Genomic DNA, 10,456 nt, shown 5'->3' with positions numbered 1-10,456 from the left:
GCAATGGCACCCCACTCCAGTACTCTTGCCTGGAAAATCCCATGGATGGAGGATCCTGGTGGGCTGCAGCCCATGGGGTCGCGAAGAGTTGGACACGACTGAGCAACTTCACTTTCACTTTTCACTTTCATGCATTGGAGCAGGAAGTGGCAACCCACTCCAGTGTTCTTGCCTGGAGAATCCCAGGGACAGGGGAGCCTGGTGGGCTTCCGTCTATGGGGTCGCACAGAGTTGGACACGACTGAAGCGACTTAGCAGCAGCAGCAGCAGTATTTATTTATATGTTAGTCCTAATCTCCTAATTGATCCCTCCTCTCCTTTTCCCTTTGATAAACATAAATTTGTTTTCTATGTCTGTGAGTCTCTGTTTTGTAAATAAGTTCATTTGTATCTTTTAAAAAATTAGATTCCACATATAAGCAAAAATCATATGATACTTATCCTTCTCTGGCTTTGTTGCTGTTCAGTCACTCAGTTGTGTCTGACTCTTTGTGACCCCATGGACTGCAGCACACCAGGCTTCCCTGTCCTTCACCACCTCCTGGAGCTTGCTCAAACTAGTGCCCATTGAGGTGGCGATGCCATCCAACCATCTCGCTTTCTGTTGTCCCCTTCTCCTCCTGCCTTCAATCTGTCTGGCTTACTTCACTTAATCTCTAGGTCCATGTTGCTGCACATGGCATTATTTCATTCTTTTTTATGGCTGAATAATATTCTACTATATACAGATAAATCACATCTTCTTTATCCATTCCTCTGTCAATGGACATTTAGGTTGCTTCCATATCTTGACTATTGAACACTGCAATACATATATCTTTTCAAATTAGAATTTTCATCTTTTTTGGGTATATACCTAGGAGTGGAATTGCTGGATCATATGGTAGTTCTGTTTTTAGTTCTCCGAGGAAACTCCTTACTGTTTTCCTCAGCTGTTGCACCAATTTACATTCCCACTAACAGTAGAGGAGGGTATATTTTCCTCTGCATCCCCTCCGCATCCCAGCCTTTATTATTTGTAAACTTTTTGATGATGGCCATTTTGACTGAATGAGGTAATACCTCACTATAGTTTTTATTTGTGTTGGTCTAATGAAGACTCTTGAGAGTCCCTTGGACTTCAAGGAGATCCAACCAGTCCATTCTGAAGGAGATCAGCCCTGGGATTTCTTTGGAAGAAATGATGCTTAAGCTGAGACTCCAGTACTTTGGCCACCTCGTGTGAAGAGTTGACTCATTTTGGAAAAGACTCTGATGCTGGGAGGGATTGGGGGCAGGAGGAGAAGGGGATGACAGAGGATGAGATGGCTGGATGGCATCATGGACTCGATGGACATGAGTCTGAGTGAACTCCGGGAGTTGGTGATGGACAGGGAGGCTGGGCATGCTGCGATTCATCGGGTTGCAAAGAGTCGGACATAACTGAACAACTGCACTGAACTGAACTGAATAATTAGATATGTTGAGGTCTTTTTTTTCATGTATTTGTTGGCCATTTGTATGTTTTCTTTAGAGAAATATCTGTTTTTTGTTTGTTTTTAGAAATTATTGCTTTAGTTGAGAAACTTACTTCCAAATTACTTTTATGTGTTTTAAAAAGTCATAAGGAGCAGCCAAGAAAAAAAACATATATAGTTTCCATAGGAATAAGGACAAAAAAATGGGGTTGATGACAGCCCCAAATGATATTTCCTAAAGGAAAAAAATGTAATGTTTAACTGGTTTTTTTTTTTTTTTGAGGTGGGGTAAGTGAACTACACACATCATAAATAAAATTTTCTTACTTTACAAGGAGGAAGGACTGTGATCTTGTTTTTGATGCATATTAAATACAAAAATCCACTGTTCTGATCAAGATGAGAGAGAAAACATCATTTTTCAACACTTCAGTTCTCGCACAATGAAATCCAAAGGTCTGTTGAATCCACCTTTTCCATTCATGTACTGCCTGTACTTTCTCTTCTGAGACACATTTATGGCATAGGCATTTACAGAGCCATCCACCTTTTTCCCTTTAGTGGAATCAAAGGAGGCAAATCCCATTAACTTCATCATTTCTAGTTCTTCCTCTGTTCTGTTGCTTACTCAGTTATCTCACGTTCTTTGCTCTTTGTTTCGTTTCTTTCTCCTCCTCATCTCTTCTTTCTTCTTTTTCTTTTCTTTTTTTCAGTCGAGAAGGGGAAGGAGGTGGGGATCTATGTCGTCTTGGGGACCTGGAATGCCTTCTGTGCGGGGAGCGAGAGTGGCTTCCTCTCCGATCTCTCTCCCTGGACTGGGACCTTTCTTGGCGCCTGTGTTCTCTTTCCTGGGACTTGGACCGGACCGGACCGCCTACACTCCCTCCTTGGGGAGTAGCTGCGGCTGTGACCTATTTGGAATCCTCCTCCAGGATCGAGAAATATCTGTTTAGACCTTCTGCCTAAGATTGACTTGGTTGGTTTTTTGATATTGAACCACGTGAGCTGTTTGCACATTTTGTAAATTAATCACTTTTTAGTCACCTCACTTGCAAATATTTTCTTCCAGTTTGTAGGCTGTCTTTTGATTTGTTTATGGTTTTCCTTTGTTGTGCAAAAGCTTTTTCTTTTTAAAAAATATTTAATTGGCCTGTGCTGAATCTTAGTTCTAGCATGCAGAATCTTATTTCTTATTTTTGGCTGTGCTGGGTCTTCTTCATTACAGTGCATGGGCTCTTTGCTGTTGCACAGACTTTCTCTAGTTGCAGCAAACAAAGGCTACTCTCTAGTTGCAGTGTGAAGGCTTCTAATTGCAGTGGCTTCCCTTGTTATGGAGCACGGGCTCCAGAGCACATGGGCTTCATTAGTTGTGGTGCTTGGGTGCAATAGTCCAGGTGTGGGCTTATCTGCCCAGTGGCATGTGGGATCTTAGTTTCCAGACCAGGGATTAAATCAATGTCCCGGCATTGGCAGGCAGATTCTTAACCCCTGGACCACCAGGGTAGTTCCAAGCATGTGGGATCTTTTAGTCGCAGCATGCAGAATCTTTAGTTGCAGCATGTGAACTCTTAGTTGGGGCATGCAAACTCTTAGTTGCGATACTGTGGGATCTAGTTCCCTGACCAGGGATTGAACCCGGGTCCTCTGCTTTGGCAGCTGGGAGTCTTTATTTAGCCACTGAACTACCAGTGAAGTCTCTGCTGTGCAAAATATTTTAAGTTTAATTAGGTCCCATTTTCATTTTTATTTCCATTACTCTAGGAGACCAAGCCAAAATGATATTGTTATGATTTATGTAAGAGTGTTCTGCCCTTGTTTTCCTCCTGGAGTTTTATATTAACTGGTCTCACGTTTGGGTTTTTAATCTGAGTTTATTTTTGTGTGTGGTGGTAGAGACGTCTCATTTCATTCCTTTTCATGCAGCTGTCCAGTTTTCCCAGCACCACTTACATTTTTGCTGGTTTGTTTTCTGGCTGTGTGGCGCTCCTTGTAGGATCAGGGATCGAATCTGGGCCCACAGCAGTGAAAGCATGCAGTCCTAACCACTAGACTACCAGGGAATTCCCCCAGCGCCACTTATTGAAGAGACTGTCTTTTCTCCATTATATATTCTTGCCTCCCTTGTCATAGATTAATTGGCCATAGTTGCACGAGTTTATTTCTGGGCTTTCTATTCTGTTCCATTGGTCTATTTTTTTTCCCCCTGTGCCAGTATTATACTGTTTTGATCACTGTAGCTTTATTGTATGATCTGAAGTTGGGGAGCCTGATTCTTGCAGCTTCATTTTTCTTTCTCTAGATTGCTTTAGATTTTCGGGGTCTTTTGTGCTTCCATACAAACTAAAAAAAAATTTTGTTTAGTTCTGTGAAAAACGTCACTGGTAATTTGATATGGATTGCACTGAATCTGTAGATTACCTTGGGTAGTATAGTTATTTTTACAATGTTGATTCTTCTGGTCTAAGAATAGGGTGTATCTTTCTGTTTGTGTCATCTTCAATTTCTTTTATCATTGTCTTATAGTTTTCTGAGTACACGTCTTTTGCCTCCTTAGGTAGGGTTATTCTTATGTATTTTATTCTTTTTTTAATGCAGTGGTCAATAGGATTGTTTCCTTAGTATCTCTTTCTAATCTTTTGTTGTTAGTGTATATAAATGCAGATTTCTATGTACTAATTTTGTATCTTGCAACTGTACCAAATTCATTGATGAGCTCTAGTAGGATTTTAGTATTTTCTATGTAGTTTTCTGAGCTTTCCCAAGTGGTTCAGCAGTAAAGAGTCCACCTGCCAATGCAGGAGACACAGGTTTGATTCCTGGGTTGGGAAGATCTCCTGGAGAAGGAAATGGCAACCCACTCTAGTATTCTTGCTTGGATAATTTCATGGACAAAGAAGCATGGCAGGCTACAGTCTGTGGGGCTGCAAAAAGTCGAACATGACTTAGTGACTAAACAACATATATAGTGTTCAATTATCTGTCATCTGCAAATAGGGATAGTTTTACGTTTCCAATTTGGATTCCTTTCACTTTTTCTTCTCTAATCGGTGTGACTAGGGTTTCCAAAACTGTGTTGAATAAAAGTGGCGAGCAAGCATGGGGATCCTTGTCTTGTTCATGGATCTTTTCACCACTGAGTATGATGTTAGCTCTGGTCTTGTCATTTATGGCTTTCATTTTGTTGAGGTAGGTAGGTTCCCTCTACACCTACTTTCTGGAGAGTCTTTTTTTTTTTTTAATCATAAATGGATGTTGAATTTTATCAAAAGCTTTTTCTGAATCTATGAAGATGATTATATGCGTTTTATTTTTCAACTTGCTCTTAAAAAATATTGATTTGGCTGTGCCAGGTCTTAGTTGATACACATGGAATCTTCAGTCTTCATTGCAGCATGTGAACTCTTGGTTGTAGCATGCAAACTCTTTGCTGTGGCATCAATTTGATATTTTTATTTTATTTTTAAAATTTTATTAAAGTATAGTTGGTTTCCAATGTTGTGGTAATTTCTGTTGTATATCAAAGTGACTCAGTAACATATACATATATATATATTCTTTTTCATGTATTTTTTATGGTTTGTCACAGGATATTGAATATAGTTCCCTGTAGTATACACAGTAGGACCTTATTGTTCTAATCTTCAGTTTGTTAATGAGGTGTATCACACTGTTTTGTAGATAATGAAAAATCCTTGCATCGTTGTAATAAATCCCACTTGATGCATTGTTGGATTTGATTTGCAAGTAGTTTTTTGCTTGTGTCTATGTTCATCATTGATATTGGCTTGTACTTTTCCTTTCTGTGTGTGGTATATCTTTGATTTTGGGCTTCCCTGGTGGTTCAGTGGTAAAGAATCCACCTGCCAGTATAGGAGACTCAGTTCGATCTGTGGGTCAGGAAGACCCCTGGAAAAGGAAATGGCAACTCACTTCTGTATTCTTGCTGGGAAAATTCCATCGACAGAGAAGCCTGGCAGGTTACAATCCATGGGGTCACAAAGAGTGGGACACAGCTTAGTAACTAAACAGCAAAAACAACAAATCTTTGGTTTTGGTACCAGGCTGATGGTGGCCTCATGTAATGAACTCAGAGGTGTGTGTCCTTTATTCTCAAGCTTTTTGGAATAGTTTCAGAAGAATAGTCTTAATTCTTCTCTAAATGTTTGGTAAAATTCACTTGTAAAGCCATCTGGTTCTGGACTTTTGTTGGGAGTTATTAAATCACAGATTCAATTTCAGTACTTATAATTGGTCTAATCATATTTTCCGTTTTTCCTCAGTTCAGTCTTGGGAGATTTTACTTTTCCAAAAATTTATATGTTTCTTCTAGATTGTCCATTTCATTGGCATATAGTTGCTTGTAAATATTCTTATGGTCCTCTGTTTTTAGTTGTTGGTGTTGTTTTTTTAAATTCGAATCATACCTTTTTTTTTGGCCACACCCCATAGCATGCGGAACTTCTTCAGTCAGGGATCAAACCCACACCCCCTGTAGTGGCAATGCAGAGTCTTAACCACTGATCACCAGGGAAGTCCTCTCCTGTGGTCCTTCGTATTTCTGTGGTATTGGCTGCAACTTCTTTTTCATTTCTGATTTTATTGATTTGGACCCTTTCCCTTTGCTTCTTTATGAGTTTATGATTCTGCCTAAAAGTTTATAAATTTTGTTTATCTTTCAAAGAACCAGTTTTAGTTTCATTGATCTTCACAAAAGTTTTAATTCTGATGAAATCCAATTTATCTATTTTTTGAAAATTGTTTGTGCTTTTGATATTGTAGCTAAGAAACCATTGCTAAATCTGATGTCACAAAGATTTACCCCTATAGTTTTCTGCTGGGAGTATTATGGTTTTAGCTCTTACGTTTAGTTCATTTTGGATTAATTTTTGCATAGAGTGTGAGGTAAGATCCAGCATCATCCTTTTGCATGTGGCTATCCAGTTGTTCCTGCACCATTTGTTGACTGGACTATTCTTTCTTCATTGAATAGTCTTAGCATCCTTGTCAAAAATCAATTAACATTCAATTTATATTTCTGGAATCTTAATTCTATTTTATTGATCTATATATCAATCTTATTCTAGTATCACATTGTCTTGATTATTATAGCTTTGTAGTAAATTTTGAAACAAGGAAGTAAATGTGAGTCCTCCACCTCTGTTCTTCTATTTCAAGATTTTTTGTTTGTTTGTTTGTTTGCTTTTTGGTCCCCTTTCCATTCTCTATGAATTTTAGAATGATTTTTTTCAATTTTTTCAAATAGATTTTTTTTAAAAAAATGATGATTGCACAGATTCTGTGGATTGCTTTTGGTATTATCACTATCTTAACAGCTTCAAGTCTTTCAGTTCATGAAAATGAGATGTCTTTTCTTTTCATTTTAGATAACCTCTTTAATTTCTTTCAGGAATGTTTTGTAGTTTTCTTTGTATTATACACATCTTGTATCATCTTGGTTAAATTTGCTCCTAAGTATTCTATTCTTCTTCATACTACTGCAAACAGAATTTTAAAAATTAATTTTAAAAATTAATTTCCTGTTTGGGCTGTTTATTGCCAGTTTATAGAAATACAGCTGATTTTTGATCTGGTACAAAGTTGATGAATTAATTTAGAGGAATTTTAGCTCTAACATTTCTTTTATAGATTCTTTATAGACTATTCTATATATAGGATTATGTTGTCTGTGAATAGAGAGAGTTTTACTTCTTTTTCAGTTGGTTGCCTTTTTTTTTCCCCCTTGCATGGTTGCTCTGGCTAGGACTTCCAGTACAATATTGAATAGCAGGGGTAAAAGTGAGCATCCTTATCTTGTTCTTGATCTTTAAGGCAAAGATTTCAGTCTTCCATGAATATGAGTATGATATCACTGAGCTCTCTCCAAGAGCTCACAGGCAGAGCTGTTCCTTAGGCTTTCTTGCTGGTGGGGGCTGCCACCATCTCCTCCTGCCTTTAACTCCCATGGGGTCCCTAGTCTGTATAGCCTTGGTTCCCTTCCAAGCTCAACAGTTCAGGGACAATCTTTCAGCTCCAAGGCTGGGGACCAGCTCCTTACAGAGTCTCTGGTAGCAGTCTGTTCCACACTCTTTCAAAAAGTTTATGAACCCCTCCTTGGAATGGCATTGGAGACTGAAGAAATCTGTCATTACCACAGCAGCTGCAGTTCTCAGGCCCCCTCTGGCACTTCTCTGTGCACTGGGGGCAGTGGTCAGGCTCTTCAAAGAGCAAAACCCTGTAAAGGCCATCATTAGCCCAAACCTCAGTCCTGCCTCAGTCTTTGTTGGTCTTGTAGCCACACTTTCCACCACATTTTCATATGTGTTACGGGGAATAGATCCCATGAGCCAAAAGAGGAATATAGTCTCTAATGAAATACACCAGGAATGGAATTAAGCCTCTCCCATCTTCAAGAGCTTTCCTCAGTCAGAACCTTCTTTCCACAATAGTGAGATTCCAGCCAGCTTCACATCTCTCTTCAAGGAACTGACCCCCAATAAAATCCCAGATGTCTAGCTTCCATCAGACATTTTTACAACCCTACACTGAGCAATCAGATCCCCTTCGAAAGAGATACAAGCAAGAGCTTGGATGGGTACGAAAAGACTGCAAATAGACTTCCTTTTGGAATAGTGGGCCCTCAGGCCAACCCTGAAAACAAGATCCAAACAAGATCCAAATAAGTACTAGAAGTGATGTGTACAACAGACACGCTCTAAGAGAGGCAAGACCAGAGCCCAGCTGGCATGGCAGGCTTTCAGGGGAGTGATGGGTCACCTCTCCGTTCTAAATATCCTCCTAAACCCAAGATACCCCTTCTTGCTCCTTGTTTATCTCCTCACCGCATCCCTCCAATAGACCAGAAGAGCCTGGATGGGACTTTGAACGTGTATGACATCACAAAAGGTGCCAGCAGGATCACTGGATAGAGGAATAATGGCAGCCAGCACTGATAGATGTGTAACGTCTAACTACGCAGAGCATTCTGCTTATGTTGAACTCATTTTACCTGCCCTACATCACGCTGAGGTTGGTACTAATTATTATTTCATTCTTACTTTACAGGTGAGGAAACTGAAACACAGAGATTTCAAGTAACTGGCCCAGTGTCACACAGTTGGTATAATAGCAGGATTTGAACTCTGACAGTCTAGCTATAGCCACTAACCTCTAGTGCCTGCGTCTTTCCATGGTGACTGGGAATTTCTCTGGCAAGATTTCTTTTCTATCAGTGTTTTCTTCCTTTCACTTTCCCTTCCATTTTATTCGTTTAGCTGCAGAACACCACTTTTGGTCACCACAGTCCTCCTGGGACAACATTTTCTCTAACTTTTCCCATTCAGTCAACCCCTTCTAAGCTGGACTTTGCTCTGCTACCTGCTCCCCAACCTTGAGGACTTGCAAATATCTTTCTCCTTTTCCCTTCGAGCTGACAGAACTGCAGAGGAGGTCTGGTTTGGCAAGAGAGACTCCTTGCAAGGTCAGAGAGATCCTGTGTGGTCAGCAGGATCTGAGCTCCAGTGTCTAAATGTGCTCCATGTTCTTGGGGGAACCTGCTCTCTTCCACCCTCCCCTCCTGCTTTTTGATCCCTCTGTCTCCTCTGCTGTTACTCTCCTGGCCTGTGGCTCCTCCCACCCCCAATAGCCATTTCCATTTTTTCCTTGCTTTATCTATTTTTCTCTGCATGTTCCCCTTCTCCTGATACATGTTCATCTCTGGGATATTTTTCCTCAGCTTACTTTTTCTGCATATATCTCGCTGTGTCTGGTTTTGTGTGTGTGTGTGTGTGTGTGTGTGTGTGTGTGTGTGTGTGACTGTGTCTATTTTTTAATGCTGATTTTTTTTCTTTTGGTCAGGTAAACCCAGAGGGGAGCAAGAGCTCACTAAGATTTTTTTTTTTTTTAATGATACTCCTATTCTCTCCTAACGTGGTTTAAAGGCCTTTGCCGCTTGTGCCCTCCAACATGATGCTGTAGCTACAAGCACCTTGGCTCTTTGCTCTACTCTTTGGAGGTACCAGTCCCTTTGCTAGAAAGAATTTGCCACCCTGAACCCACTATTCAGCCAACTCCTGCTCATTTTTCTAAGCCTCAAACACGGCTTCCTCCAGGAGGCAATCAATGACTACCCAGGTGTCTAAGATGGGTGTCTAGCCTGTCTTTCTGCTGTTAAAGCAACAGTCATGCGTACTGCATCTGCCTTTTTTCTTATATGTCTCCCCATTAGACTTGGCTCTTTGAAGGCAAAGATTTACTTCCAGACTTACTTCCTTTTAACGGAATAAAAAAAAGGCTCCAGTTCTTGGGCTTCCCTAGTGGCTCAGCTGGTAAAGAATCCGCCTCCAATGCGGGAGACCTAGGTTCAATCCCTGGGTTGGGAAGATCCCCTGGAGAAGGGAACAGCTACCCACCCCAGTATTCTGGCCTGGAGAATTCCATGGATTGTATAGTCCATGGGGTTGCAAAGAGTCAGACATGACTGAGCGACTTTCACGTCACTTCAGAAAAAAAGGCTGCTTCTGGCATGCTTCCCTACCAACTATTCTCTTAACACATCATTCTCTGAAACAGTGGCCCATTTCTGCTGATCTGGGGATTCTACAAGCCCAGATACTACCTGCGTCCTCCTCCAAGTCTTAAGAGGTTTTGGTTCCTTGGGGGTGTTTCTTCTGGCTTCTCAAGTCAATCTCTATTTTTTTTTTTTTTTAATTAATCATGGAAGAAAGGTTAGGTGGAGGTTTTGTGGAGTCCTTCTAGCAACCACGTTGGTGGCTCCGCTTCTAGGTAGGAAACTTAGGGAAAACCGATCACATATCAGCAAGCCTTCCCACTGCTCTGTAACAAGCGTGCTTTTCTCTAAGGGAGGCACCATATCTTAGCTTTTTCCTCCTTCTCCCAACGCCCTGAAAAAACATTTGTGGAAATGTTTCATTGACATATATACAGGTCTATACACGTGTACGTGCATGTGTGTATATACCTACGTACAGATTATCTAGATA

General features: G+C 40.5%; 1 pseudogene; it reads right to left on the bottom strand.

Moving 5' to 3' along the window:
* Positions 1,879-2,474, bottom strand: LOC102170979 (annotated as a pseudogene).

Source organism: Capra hircus, chromosome 10 (genome assembly GCF_001704415.2).
Source record: "Capra hircus breed San Clemente chromosome 10, ASM170441v1, whole genome shotgun sequence".
Taxonomy (NCBI): domain Eukaryota; kingdom Metazoa; phylum Chordata; class Mammalia; order Artiodactyla; family Bovidae; genus Capra; species Capra hircus.
Note: the sequence above shows the minus strand (reverse complement) of the source record. Positions and strands in the feature narration are given on the sequence as shown.